We start from the raw sequence: 15,196 nt of genomic DNA, 5'->3' as shown, positions 1-15,196 counted from the left end.
CCTTCTTTCATGTATCTCCTTCAGAGAGCAATATCTTTTGTATGGTTCTTCCTTAAACCATACGAATAGAAAGCTCCATAGATAGATGATTTTTGGGTACATTCAGTGGCTAAATGTCTTGCTTGATGACACTTTTCACACCATGTATTAGACCCCAACACATCTCTTCCACCTCCCGCAAGAGTGGATATGTTAGCGGTATTCACCTTCAACGTCTATAGCTATTCTATAACCACATCCCTCAACTCCTTCTTGATGCTTGCAAGTGAATTGGATAGGTAGTCCTTCAAATTTTTACTCCCTAGAGTACTTACAGTAGGATTTTGGAAAGCTTATATAATCATTGTATACATTGGTTGGGTTGATCTCCAGAGGGTCCTCTGTTCTAATTCTGATTTAAAGCTCGTGTTGCAACTGGAGATGGTTGATTCCAGTTGGTAGGGTTCCATTGTTGTTGTTGGGTCACCATTGGGGGAATCGTTTGAGGCCATTTTTGTTGTGGCTGAAACATCTTTTGAGGTACTATCGTATGTGGCCATTATGGATTTGGTGCACTATATTGCGACATTGTTTGCATCTGAGGATAGGGGTAGGGAACTATTCTTGGGACTACATTTGGTGGGTATTTTTTAGGATTTACAAATATCTTTAAATAATAGAGAATCCCATACACAATGGTCTTTTATAAGGGTATGAATAAGTTTGGATAAGTAAAAATATGAATAGCTTTCAAAAAATGATTCCGACTTCTTCAATGTGAATAAGTGTTTAAGTGTGAATTAGTTTCAAGATATGCAATGTGAATCGTGTCAAGATTGTGGGAGAGAAGGAAGGAGTCTCACTTGTAGCTCTCTTGCTTGCACAATGGGGGAATACACACAAAGGTGGAGGCTGAAAAAAGTTTTCCCTCTTCTTAGTTGTGTAAGCCAAAAGAACTCAAGTACATAGAAATAGAAGAACCCTATATATGGGTCTCAAACCAAACTCAACTAACTAAGGTGGCATACTAACTGAGCCACCAACTAGAGTAGATAATGATAGCTGTCATCTAGCTATTATTCCTGGGCGGTGTACCAACTGCATCTGCAACTGACAAGTCGGTGACATAAATGCACAACGGTCACCCTGGCATATCACGAGTGGAGCTCGATATCTCAACAAATCGAGGGTTGAGATGAACCCATTTAGTTACACTATAGTGAAAGGGGATTTAGATTAAAAACTAGTTCAGAGAAGTGAGTGTGAACAAGGATTTTAGGAGGTGAAATTTTCACCTTAATATCAATATTTCGAATCAAAAAGCCTATCTTTTGTGGAAAATAGTAGCTTAGGCCATTTTTAAATAACACTAGTCAAGATGGGCATTTAGGATGTAGTCAAGGGAGTCAAATTGATGTAGTATGTCTTTAGGAAGCATGCAATGAGCTGTGGGATCTTACTCCTTAATAATGTAACTTATCGATCTCTTTCTTTCTCTCTTTGACAAGAAGAAGATCCTCTGCTACTAGACTAAGTAGCTCCTCTTCTTCTTTCAATCTACCCCCTTAACTAGGGCCTATGCTTGTTGGAAGCACCCTGTTGCTTTGAGAGCCATAACCCCCTTGGGAAAAAAACTAAATAGAGAGATGATTGAACCAACACAACATACCTTGAGAAAATGCTTGAATGTTGAACTTGAGTTTCTTGGACTTCATGAGTAGCTAGTAAGGCTTCCCATACTCAAGATCCTTGAGGATGTGGCTTTGATATCACATGAAGAAACTATGGATGATATAGGAGAGATCCATGCATATATGCAAGGAAGATGATTGACATTTCATAGTTAAGAAAGTACATGAATATATATATTTTCTAGCTTGAGACACTCACTTCTCTTTTCTTATGGTATGCATTGCATACATTTGTATGTGACCTCTTTCATTGCCACCTCATCCATCCTTATCCATCCACTCTCATAAACATATTTCATATGCGTGTTTATCAAACATGCTAACATAGGAAAATTCCTCCAAGGTAGATGATGCTCTCCAACCAGCTTTCTTCAAAGAGGTAAACCTTTCCGCTTGATCAAATATTCTACTATGGGTCTTGTCCAAAGTTTCTTTTCATGTTAGCCAATGACATCCTTAGGACCATACTAGATAATACCATTTTCATCTATCAGTGGTAGCTCCTCAAGATAGTCCACTTGTGAGAAAATAAAGGGTTTAATTTGACTTACATGGAAGATCTTGGAAGAAGGGAGGTGTAATCTATATGCAAAGTCACCAACTCATTTAAGAATCTTATATGGCTCATAGTAGCATTGTTTCAATTTATTAGCTGAGTGATCCTTAAAGTAGCATTATCTAGACTCGAGTAATCTTAAAAGCACTAGCTCTCCTTCTTGAAAATCCATGAGCCTTTGTCTTTCATCACCACAAATTTTCATCAATTCATATTCCTAAGGCCCCTTTACATTGATGAAGTAGGGGATATATCCTTTCTAGATCTTCCTTTCCTTGTAAATTGATATTTTCATTGAACATGACTATTGGAAGGGGCACATTATAATACAGATCCTCAAAATGGGAAACTCCAATAATTACATGTGTGGTATTATTGTAGGTAAAATTTGCTAGATGAATTAGTGGCAAAGATAAGTTTTAAGCCATTTTTTGACTTGCTCCAATTGGCCATTAGTTTGGGGATGGTATACTATGAAGGGAGCCAAATTTGTCCCTATAGAACTGAAAACTACTTGCCAAAAGTTACTCATGAAATTGGAGTCACGATCATGAGCGATGACTTGAGTTAGCCCATGCAATTTGGTGTGACAATGCCAACCATGATCATAGGGACTATGATGGCTATAGAGATGCTATGATGAATAATTTGATCTTTTGGAAAGATGGAAAGACCCATGAAACTGATGCAAGGTGGCCATCATTTTACAAAGTTTAGAAGAGGCAATGTGCAAAAGAGAAAAGAGGATATATCTATGTGGAATGTTGTAACATATAGGCTATATACAAAGAAAGTGCTTGATTGTACAAAAGTAAAGATTTGGTCTTATGCTCTACAAAATGCAAGGCAAGATATCATGAAAAATATCGAGTGGGATTCACCTTTAGATTCACATATAGTATAGACATATTTGACATACATAGAATACATAAGTTTTATATGAAGACAAGAGAAAGAGAGATGATGAGAATGGTGACCTTAGGACATCTAAGAGTGAAACTAGAGGGGATGGCAAGACTAATCCTAAGTAATCTATGCCTCTTGCTAGGGCTGAACTTGAACATGCCATGCAAGAAGTACAAATAGAGCAAATAGAAGAAAATGAAGAGAAAAATCAAGGCCATAAATAACAGATAGGGAAAAGACACGATGCTTTGATAGAGAGTATTGAGGATACTGATGTAGCACCTGATATATATGCTATACTTGATGAGGATATACTGAGTAAAGATGTTGCGATTGAAAGTACACATGCTACAAAGCTTGTGGATGCAAATGATATAGTGCTAATATATTTAGATAATCTATTGAGAGAGGATATACAAGATACTCATGCCCTATTTGATGTTTTACTAGTACAAACATAGGATAAAGTGACATAAGATGTAAATCAGATGGATGCTTTGAAGTTTTTTATGGGAAGGAGTAAGAATGCTTGTAGGAGGTTGAAGACATAAATTATGCAAGACATATAGCAAGTCTTATTTGATCCATTTCCACATCCTAATGAGCATGATCAACAATGTCATTAAAGCAAGTGGGCTCAACATCCTCAACCACATTTACCATATAAGCATAATGGTGAGTTGCATAACCTTCAAAATTAAATAGTTTAATAGGTATCTAACCCTACTAGATCTGCATATCACTGGATCAGTTTAGTGGAGCCTTTACATTACCATGTGTTCTCTATACACCTAATGTCTTGTGATTGAAGGAATACCAAGCTTTCATCCAAACTCTCTAAAGAATTGGAATCTCCATCAAATACCAAACTATTAGTAGATCTATCATACCATTTGATGCTTTCTTCTTTCCTTTGTCTTTGCCTATAACACTTGTAGATGCACCTAAAGATGTGTGGCTACTTCTTAGTCTCTTATAACTATAGATGATATTTTTGGTCCACTAAGGCACTATGATTCTTACTTTTCTTTCTCCACATAACTATCATGATCATGATCATCATCCAATTTATCTCCACTAGATGCATTCTAACTTCTCATCTTATCAAAGATAACATCTCTACTCACTCTGAATTGACGTGAGACAAGGTTATAACAAGGATACCCTTTCTACTCTAAAGAGTATTCAATAAGTACATTTGTTAGCTTTTGTATCAAGTATCTTTTCTAGCTCATCTAGCACATGAACATATATAATACGACCAAACACTTTCAAGTGTGACATGTCTGGCTTCTTGCTTATAAAGCATTCTTTGAGGGCTATCCCATGAACTTAGCTATGGGAGTTTTGTTCATAATATAGATAACAATATGACTAGCTTCAGACTAAAAGTATTTTGGCATATTCTTTTCAATCATCAAGGCTTGTGAAACCTCTACAATATAACTATTTTTTTTCTCTGCAAACCCATTTTGCTGTGGGGTATACTTACAAGTAAATTGTCTCTTTAGTGAGACCTCAAAAAGTCACTAAACTTATTAGAGAGGTACTCTCTTCCTCCATCTGATCTCAAGCACTTTACTTTCAAGTGTGTTTCCGTTTCAATAGCAACCTTGAAAGTTTTAAAGTGCTCAAATACATCACTCTTTTCCTTCATGAAGTATACCCATAGCTTTCTTAAACAATCATAAATAAATGTGACAAAGTATTTGTTGCCACCGAGAGATATGTTTTGTGTAGATCCCTAAATATCTTTATGCACAACATAACGTATATTTTTTCTCATATCTTTATCGTGCAAAAAGGTTGTCTTACCTACTTACCAAACTCACGTGCTTTACATACTTTATGAAATTTTGCAACTCTAAAAGCAAGAAACCTTATATAACCAATCCTTTAAAGGACTGCATTAATTTTTGCCTTTGCATATTTTCATGTCCAATGTATTTATGCCATATTTCAATGTTTGTAACCTATTCCTTTTCCTTTAGCATGCATAACATCATTCATAGTAGGGATTCTAATATCTAAACTAAACAAATGACCAAATCTACTTCCTTTTGTGACCAACTTACACTCATCATTAAAGTCTTCTACAAAACAACCTTTTGCATTAAATCAAACATGTAGCCCTTTCTCTAATGTTTGGCCAACACACACTAATTTTTTTGTGATTGATGGCACATGGAATACATCTGATAGAGTCTTTGTCTCTGGCCTTTATGCGAGGACAAGGAAACCTTTCCAATGTTTGAAATTGGTTGGTATGAATCATCACCCATTTGCACATAACTTGGGTTTTGTAAATCATGCATCTCTCTAAACCATTTAGTATGACTAATCATATGGTTAGATGCACTTGAATTGACATACCATACATCATCTTGTGTCCTCTTTCTTGTAACAACATTCATCATATGCTGCATAAAAATAGGCATTTATTTTTATCTTCATTCTATTCTGAAGATGATATATAGTTTCCTTGTTGCAATTTACCATTGTGGATATCATCATTTCTTAGCATAACAATGAGTTGCAATATGACCTATTTTTCCACAATAATGACAAACAATACTAGAATTATTAGAATCTATTTTTTTTCATCCACCTCTTCCTCTAGAGCTCCCCTTACCTCTAAAGTTTCCACAGCCTCTTGAAACCTTCATTTCACTGAATTGTTAATTTAACCTATTTTGATGGTTATCACTAGCATGTCCCATACCACAGCCTCTCAAAGAGGATTTTCCATGTCCCCTTTTCGAACTTAAGTAAAATGCTTAGACCTATTCACCACTTCTTTTAGATTATTCATCCTACATATTGATCTCTTTGATGATCAGAAGAGTCATCAAAATGTGAAAATAGATTTTATATATATATATATATATATATATGTATATATACATACATACATACAAGTAATAAATGATTTTCAAGTCTTCTTACCATTATGGTTACCCAAAGTAGATAAAACCAAATCATCATCATCATGCATTGTATCAATCACTAACCAAGACATTTGTAATGCTCATCACCTTCAAAAATGCTCATTTGACTGACATTTTTACTTTCTTAAAAGTATTCAACTCTTGTTTGAGTTGAATCTTTCATACCTTTGTCTTTACTGAAAATATATTCTTAAAATTTGTCCAAGCTAAATGCAAAGTTTTTGCATTTTTAGTATGTCCCAATATAGTATTATCAATGACTATAAATAGCCAATACATCACATTTCTGTCCTTTGCATTCCATTCTTTTCATGCCTTTAATTCACCTGCAATCACATGGTTACTCAGCTGGGGCTCCTTTTCTTCATGTGAAATGAACTTGTAAAGGCATTTTCCAATAAAGAAGTTTGTTACATAGAACTTCCATGATGGTAGTTGTTCTTGTCCAGCTTCTCAATGATGGCGTTTCCACTATTCTTTGCCATTAAAATAGGAAGCAAGTCTTTTGCAACCTTTCACAAAAAGTGCACAATAATACACTAAGTAGTCATTGACTGCTCAATAGTATATGTAATCTACAACTTATCTACAAATAAAACTCATATTTTCTCCTTGAAAGACACCTCAAAACATAGAGATTTCAAATCTATAACCTATGCATCCACTTTCAATCGACAAAGACAAAATTGCAGTATGTGTTGAAACTATTATCCACGACCTTGTGTGTCTAAAATAGGGCCCAAAATAGACTTAGATGGGCAACAAATTAGCAGGCAAGACCTAAAGTGCTTGTCTAGAGAATATATAGTGCTATGCTTGTACACTAATTCTCACAACAATTTGAGGTTTTTGCTATGCTTGGCTTTCAATGTCTCCATAGGCACTATTGTTGAGATATTGGCAATTAGACTCAACTTAGCCTTTTTGTATGGAGTAGTGTGGGCTCAGGATGCAGAATCCCATATGCACAGTGGTGGAAAGTGTAGCCTAGTCTATTCCTATAAAGCATTGTACTTTCTCTCATTTTGAATGAAATGTCATAGTACTTTTGTACTTCCAGCAAAGTGTCTGTGTCATTGTCAGTCCACTACACAAGATTGTGTTTATGAGTCCAAGCTTCCATCTTGGAATCTAATTCACTTGTGTGACATTTGGTCTTGATGTCTATTACCTCATGAGCTCACTCTTCCTCTTTCAACCTCCATAGACATGCTCTAGATCTGACATTTTCTACATGGTATCAGAGCCTAGTTGTGCATGGCTTAGCTCTTCAAATCACTCATTTTTAGCTCTTCTCAATCTTTGGTTAGCTCAGCTTGACATAAACCCTTCATCTTCCACCTCCATCTTCACTCTATCTCTCTTGGTTGCCATAGATATCACCTACCTAATTGTGTTGGAGTAGCCAAATCTCTTCAATTAGGCCATATCTCTTCTTTCTTCTCGAGATTTGTTCCTTAGGTCAATGCGCATGTTTCTAGCCCAAAATTGCCTGACATTGTGCAACATACATCCCTACATTGTTGAAAAACACAGATCTGGAGAAAATTTTGCTGCTCTAAATTGGACATGTTCTCTCTCCCTATTGTGAGCATTATTCCATGAGTTATCATACGACATTTGTTGGTCATATATGTGACTTACTTTAGATAAGAGGGCTGCTCCAATAGAGAGATATTAGAAGATTACTCAGAGGTGGTATTGCACGAAGCCATAGCCAGTAACCTGCTGCTATTCAATTGATGGCACCATCATCACGCCTCACAATCTCAAAGGCTACCATAAAGCTTTTGAAGTTTTTCATATGGGCTACCTCCTGACAAAATTTCAACTCAAATGGTCCACTAGGTGAGCTTCTACAACCAAAATATCTGGCTGCTATCTTGAAACCGTAACTAGCAGCCATAGCCACTTACCTTCAAGCTCATTTTTTCCTTCATTTTCTCTCTCTTGCCACTTAATCCAAACCTTTGCCACTTTGATCCACTAAGAATTGAAGTTTCTAGCAAGATTTTAGTATCCAACAAGTAAGTCCTTTGAAAAGCTTTTGAAGATTTGAAGCTTTCGCTAAAGTACAAGCATGCATCAAGCCTTAGTGAAATTTTATGCTACCATTGCTTGTGTTTTTCAACACACTGCAAGTCAACTTGGTTACTGATCAACCTTAATCAACTGAAGCCATTTTGAAGTTGTTTCAAGCAAGCATTTCCCATCAAATTAGCAAGGAGGGGAGAAATCCAAGCAACAAACTCAAGTTCTTGAATGCATAATATCTATTGATACTTATCAAGTGTTATTTGACACTACATTCCTTGTGTCTCTTCACACAGTTAAATCTTTTGCTACTCAAATCTAAGTGTTTTGGTGCCAATTTGTTGCTCTAGCATGGGCAAAGACTCTCCAACTATTTGGTTCAAAGGGGTTGGGTTTCACACCTAGCAAACCTGCATCAAGCTCATTCTAATGAAGAAGGGTCTTCGGGCCATTACCAATGGAAAGGAGAAGAAACCTCGAGATGCGAGCCTTGCAATTACTTGGCAACAGAATGATGACAAATCATAGGAATTTGATGATGGCTACATCCACCATGTGGATACTTGTGAAACCTCTAATTATACATGGAAGAGATTTGACACTTTGTTTGGTGCACAATCAAAGTCATCTAAGTATGGATTATTGATTGAATTTTTCACGCTAGATATGAAATCAAACACAACTCTTGCAACTCACTTAAACTACATGGAAAGTCTCTTAACTCAGCTTGCAGGAATTGATCTCAAGATTGATGAAGATACTTGTATTGGTGTGTTGTTAAAAAGCGTGCCTCCTGACTATAATAATGTGTCAACTACATTGATCAACATATCTAGTCCTAAACTAGTATTGATCTCAAGATTGATGAAGATACTTGTATTGGTGTGTTGTTAAAAAGTGTGCCTCCTGACTATAATAATGTGTCAACTACATTGATCAACATATCTAGTCCTAAACTAGTTGACATTAAGGCCTCCCTGCTAGAAGAAGCAAAGAATGTAAAATCCAAAGAAGAACCAAGCACCTCTAAAAATGAACAAATGTTATATGTAGATACCAGATACAAGGGCAAGAAAGATCAACTGGTATGGGACTTCTACAAAAGGATTGGGCACATGAAGAAATTCTGTCATACCAAGAAGAGGTCCTCAAAGGCCTATCTAGTTGTTGTTAAAGAAGAAGAAGACCATGGAGCAAAAGAAGAAGAAGACCACCAGAAGAAGGAAAAACCTCATCAATCCTTCTATTCTGATAGACTTTTTTAGCCTTGTATTGCCTAGCCCTAATGCTTCTAACATAAGCTTGTAAACTCCTCATGTAACCTTGTACTACATCCTTTGTACACTTTTTGAGGCCCTTGTTATAGCCTCTAGATGTCCACCACATCTTTGGTACCCACACTAGCCTTTTCTGTGATAGTCTCTGGTGTTTATCATGTTTGTGGTGTGCCCACACTTTTTAGGTGGTTTATCACTAAAGCCTCTACACACTTTGTACTTCTCAGGCTGTGATTGAGGAGGGGTGTTGAGATATTGGCAATCACACTTAGCTTACCCTCTTTGTATGGAGCAATGTGGGCTCAAGATGCAAAATCCCATATGCATAGTGGTGGAAAGTGTAGCCTAGTCTATTCCTATAAAGCATTGTACTTGCTCTCATTTTGAATGCAATGTCATAGTACTTTTGTACTTCCAGCAAAGTATCTGTGTCATTGTCAGTCCACCACACAAGATTGTGTTTATGAGTCCAAGCTTCCATCTTGGAACCTAATTCACTTGTGTGACATTTGATCTTGATGTCTGTTACCTCATGAGCTCACTCTTCCTCTTTCAATCTCCATAGCCATGCTTTAGATCTGACATTTTCTACAACTATCCATGAGAAAGAGTGGAAGAATGGAAAATGTTCTTAATCATTGCTTATATGCTCAAATCCTTGCTTCTTCTCCTTCACTTCAGCCTTCAAAGCCAGTCTCTCTCAATAGAATAGCTTTGATATCATATCAAGAATCATGTGGTGGGAAACTTGCTCGAGTTGCTATGCAAAACACACACCATACACACAAGAGGAAGCTCACTCAAGAGCACAACAAGAGAAATGGAGTCCAAAATGTTTTCTTGCTAGTTTTTCCCTTCTTCTTTCTCACACAATACAATATACACAAAGTATAGATAATATATAGCATAAAGGAAAGTGACAAACTAGCAAGAAAGAAGAAGGAAAAATATATACTCATCGTCTTCCTCCATCAAGCTAGCTGTATGTAGTTGCTACAAACTAAATATAGTAAGTGATAAGTTAGTGGCCATGTGAAGATCATAATGACCACCAACATGCTAAGTGTAGATGTGTGGGATCATCTAACCAAGTAGTTTATCATCAATGTCACATGTATTGAGCTTGCTATCTTAAAATGTGGAAGGTACAAGCTTTGAAAGGTTGATATTTAAAGTAGACAGTGAACAAGAATGGTGAATTGCAAGCTTTGTAGAATTTTTTTGGGGCCAAAGCTTTCAAAATTTAGTCCTGATGTCTTCACAACAGTTGTAGATCAGAACTAGAGCTATAGGTTTTCTTTAAAAACCTTGGCAATTTGGTTACAAATAAAAAATTATGAGCAATTTTCTACAAGATAGACCTAATTGATATTTTTTGGAGTAAGAAGTGATTAACCATAACGAATACAAAGTACTAACACCAACGCTTGGGTAATGATACTATTTATGAATTGGATGATACATAGCTTAGAATACTAAATATAGGTAGAACAATCAAGTTATTCAAGAGAATAGAATCAAAGGAGTATGAAGAGCCAGATCTTGAGGATGAAGATGTAAAGTAGGATATTGAAGATCAAGGAAGGTACACAGCTTATGAAAGATAACAAGAATCAAGATATTTAAGAGAAGTAAAATAGAAGACTATAAAGTAGAAGATCTTGAAGAAGAAGAAGATGTAGGGGAGGATGACATTGATGGAGGAAGTTGATGAGTATACAATAGACATAACATATGCAGCAGATGAGCAAGACTTTGAGATTATAGCTAAACTTGCAGATGATGAAGAGTAAAGGTGGCATATATCAAAGAATGTACAATTAAGAGGGTTTTTCATGTGGCTACACATTTATAAAGGAAAAGAAAGAGAAATGCATATATACAAACATTTTAAACATATGCTTATGGGAGATTTAATCATGATGCGAATAAGTTTTTTAAAGTTCAAAACTAGTCTACAGAAATAGTTGAAGTCTCCATTATTACATTCTACAAACTTAATGACAAATGTGGGTGGACTACAATATATGCAATGACTTTTCTTGAGTGCTAAAAGTAATCTAAGCCTAAAAACATAAACAAGCGACATGTTTTATGGAAAGTGGGATTTTTGACTATTTTGAGAGGATTTTTACAATTTCACCCACATTGGCTTGCAGAGTAGATGAAATTTGATTGATTTTTATTAGATAGATGAATCTATTCAGAGTTTGTGTGACAATGTTATGGACAAAACAAGCTGTAGTTAGACTCAAACCCTAAACAAAAACAAAAATAATAAGTAAAAGAAAAAAAGAAAGGCATAGAAGGCAAAAGGCTATGTTTTTAACATGGAAAGAAATGCAAGAAAATTCTATATAAGATGCATAGACTCTAACATATGGAGGTCTGGGCAATCAAGAGAGCTATCTCATACAAAGGACTTGTGGACTAACATGACTCTACCACTTGACTTGGGTGCCTTTCCCTAGGAGGGATTGCCTAGGAGTCTCTTATTTGGAGTAGGTCAAAGTTGTCATTCAACAAGGGCATCCTTTTATGGTTCACAAGCCTTAGAAGGAACTAAAGCATTACATCAACATGTAAAATCTACATATGATGGAGATCTTAGTCTAATCCTCTACAACATGTACAAACCACTTCTTTATAATACTTCTCTAAAGCATTTAAAGCTTGCCTATGACATGTTCTATATGCAAAGCCTCATAAAAAGAGAGAATGAATTTTTGTAAATCATTAAAAGGGTTGTATATACTTCCTGGCTTTTAGGTCTCTAGGATCCATGACTAGGAGTGTAAGGGTAAAGATACCCCAACTATAAGCATGAAAAGTGTGCTTTATGCTCATGTTGCTTGAAGCTCATCACCCCTTCCTTCAAAGAGTCTCAAGTTTTTTCTTATTGGTCCTTACTATTTGACATTTATAAGATTTACCGTGTTTCTCTCTCTCTTTGAAGACTCTTGTTCAATGGTATATAATTTTCATCTTTCGCCTTGCTTTACATCTTATCCTCTATGGATAGTGGCTAGATAGAAAGCCCCTTGACATTATTGGTGAACTTGACATGAAACCATGTCATTCTTTAGCAAGATGGGAGACAAGGATCAAGAAGCTAAACTTTTGAGGAATTTCAATGCTATATATATTCACATGACTCATGAGGTTCGTGACTTTAAGAGGGCTTATGAACACATAAAATATGAGGAAGCTATGAGCGAGTCTCTACAAAATTATTATCTCAGAGATGAAGTGATTTGATGGGACAAACATCTCAAGATTTTTGTAGGTTTACTAGAAGAAGCCTGAATTTGCAAGTGTGGCAATCAATGGGATAGCATGGCATTTTAGCATGGTAGTAACTTATGAGATATAGAATCATATCCAAACTTTGTATGGAACTCATGGTTTGGCATGGGTTGATTTTAAAAAGGCTCTAAAAGATGAATTTTTCTTAAAAGATGCAGATTTGAGTAACCAAATGATCCTTCTTGGAGTGGAGTCTTGAAGCATGATGAGGGACTTTAAGTTGCAAGCTATTGTTGCAAGAACAACTAAGTGCCACTGAGCAGTTGCTTCTTCCCAAAAGGATTTTACTTTTTCTTTAGGCTGCAAATCCACTATTGTAATCAAGTCTTGAGAAGATTTTAAAAGATAATTCCACAGAAAATGGGTTGAAAGAAAATTGGGCTGATGTATAGAAAGCAATATCAAGATTGGTTAAGAGACAATGAAGGCACAAGCAATTGATGGTTCTATAGCTGATCGTTCCTCCTTTGGGTTATGTGCCTCGGGCTAGTAGACTTCAGCCTTCTACCCACTCCTATTTTAGGTAAGGATGATATTATTGATGATCTTGTAAAAGACATGAAAGATTTGAAGGTCAGGGTGGCTTTAAAAGATGATGATGGGCAAGCTAGTTCTCCTCAAGCATTGCTAGAGGAGACTATGTACGTAGGTGCATATGGTGCGATAGCACCAACCATGAGTGCATGGATTGTGAGACTTTCAAGGAGGTGCATAGATAGAATTTGGTATGTTGAAAAGATGATTTTGGGCAAGCTAGTTCTCCTTAGGCACTGCTAGAAGAGACTATGTACGCAGGTGCATATGGTGTGATAACATCAACCATGAGTGCATGGATTGTGAGGCTTTCAAGGAGGTGCATAGATATAATTTGATATGTTGAAAATATGGGAAATTTTATTTTATTGCAGAGACACGGTAGCCTTTTGCACCAAACTTTGGCAAAGGTGGAATGAAAAAGCTTTTTGAAGATGGGTCTATGTGGACCTCTTATGTAGCCTTGGGTGATGCTTCTTCTTATGGGGTACATATTGAAAAAAAAACCTAAAAGCAAATTAGAGTTATGGTCTTTTGCATTGTAGATGGAAAATAAGGGTAAGGTGGAGCAAGCTGACTTATCTTGTATGGATAAGAGCATTAGATCAAAGATTGGATGGGATTGTCTTGTTGTTACATACTTGATCTATGCATATTTAGAAAAAACTTAGGATACAAAGATGCTTATTCAGGAAAAGAGAAAGAGGGGAGAGAGCTCATGGTAGTTCCAAAAACACTAAGGAGGTGAGTATGCATCACTACCTTCTAGATCAAGGCCTATTCATAGTACAAAGGATGTATCAAAGAAGGAGACTACAAAGCCAAAGAAACAACTAGGGTACAAGTTTTCTTTAAACATTAAGTCAGCCATTGATATTAAGAAGGTGCTAGAAGAAAGGAACTTGAAAATAAAAGTTGAGTTTACTTTAGGTGAGGTTTTGGGAATTGCAAAAAGAGAATTTAATGAGCACATTATAGACATCATCAAGAGGAAGGAACAAGAAATCCAAACTTCAAAGGAAGCAAGCATGCATGGCATTTTGATTGAGGGGCTGATTGATGAGAGTGATGATGACGTTCTTGTTGAAGATGCTATAGAATGCATGAAGATTGTGAAGGATGCATAGCTAGTGCACTATGTAAAGGATGATGTACTTGTAATGATTCCATGAAGTCATTTCTCTAAGAGTCATTGGGTACGAGTGGCCATAGAGACAGTGGATGGAAAAGCATGTATTGCTTTGCTTGATCATGGTTGAGAGATAAATGTCATTGTTTGCAATTTGTATGAGAGTTAAAAGTGGCCTATTAATATTTAGTATGGGTGATAGATGAGAACCACCAATAATACGATAGAAGAGCTTTATATAGAATGTTTGAGCATGAGGGTAACCATTAGGGCTAAAATGCTTAAAAAATAGCACTTTTGTTAATCACTAGATTAAGAAAAGAGTCAATGAGAGTTTACTACATGTGCAAAAATATGGTATTCTTGTCTCCTCTGCTTTGGAGATAGTATAGACCATTTCTTGGATTTTTCCTCTTTTTTGGCCAAAATCTTTGAGATCTAACATATTTTGTAGTTCCAAAGCTCATAAAGCTAAAAAAGACTGACAAAAGATGAGATAAAAATGAGATGCAATTAATACTATCGATTTCATAACTTCAAGATACATTTGAGTTTTTTCTTGGCGACAAGTGTATTTTCATTAGCCTTCTTGACATTCATTTTGGGTTCATCGACCTTTTCTCTTTGAGTTTTCTTCTTTGCATTGGGTGCGCTCCCTTTTTTCCATGGCTTACACAACACATTCTTCTCATTTTGTAAAATCTTGCACCGTCTTTAACAAAAGTATAGATGAAAAATGGGAGCTCAAAACTTGTAAAACCTAATTGTGCATACCTGACTTAGAATACAAAACAAAACAAAGATATAAGATTGAGTTAGATAGTATAAACACATTA

The sequence above is a fragment of the Lygodium microphyllum genome, chromosome 5 (assembly GCF_053477565.2).
Source record: "Lygodium microphyllum isolate KBCC chromosome 5, Lygodium_microphyllum_v1.1.10, whole genome shotgun sequence".
Taxonomy (NCBI): Eukaryota; Viridiplantae; Streptophyta; class Polypodiopsida; order Schizaeales; family Lygodiaceae; genus Lygodium; species Lygodium microphyllum.
This window is presented reverse-complemented; position numbering follows the sequence as displayed.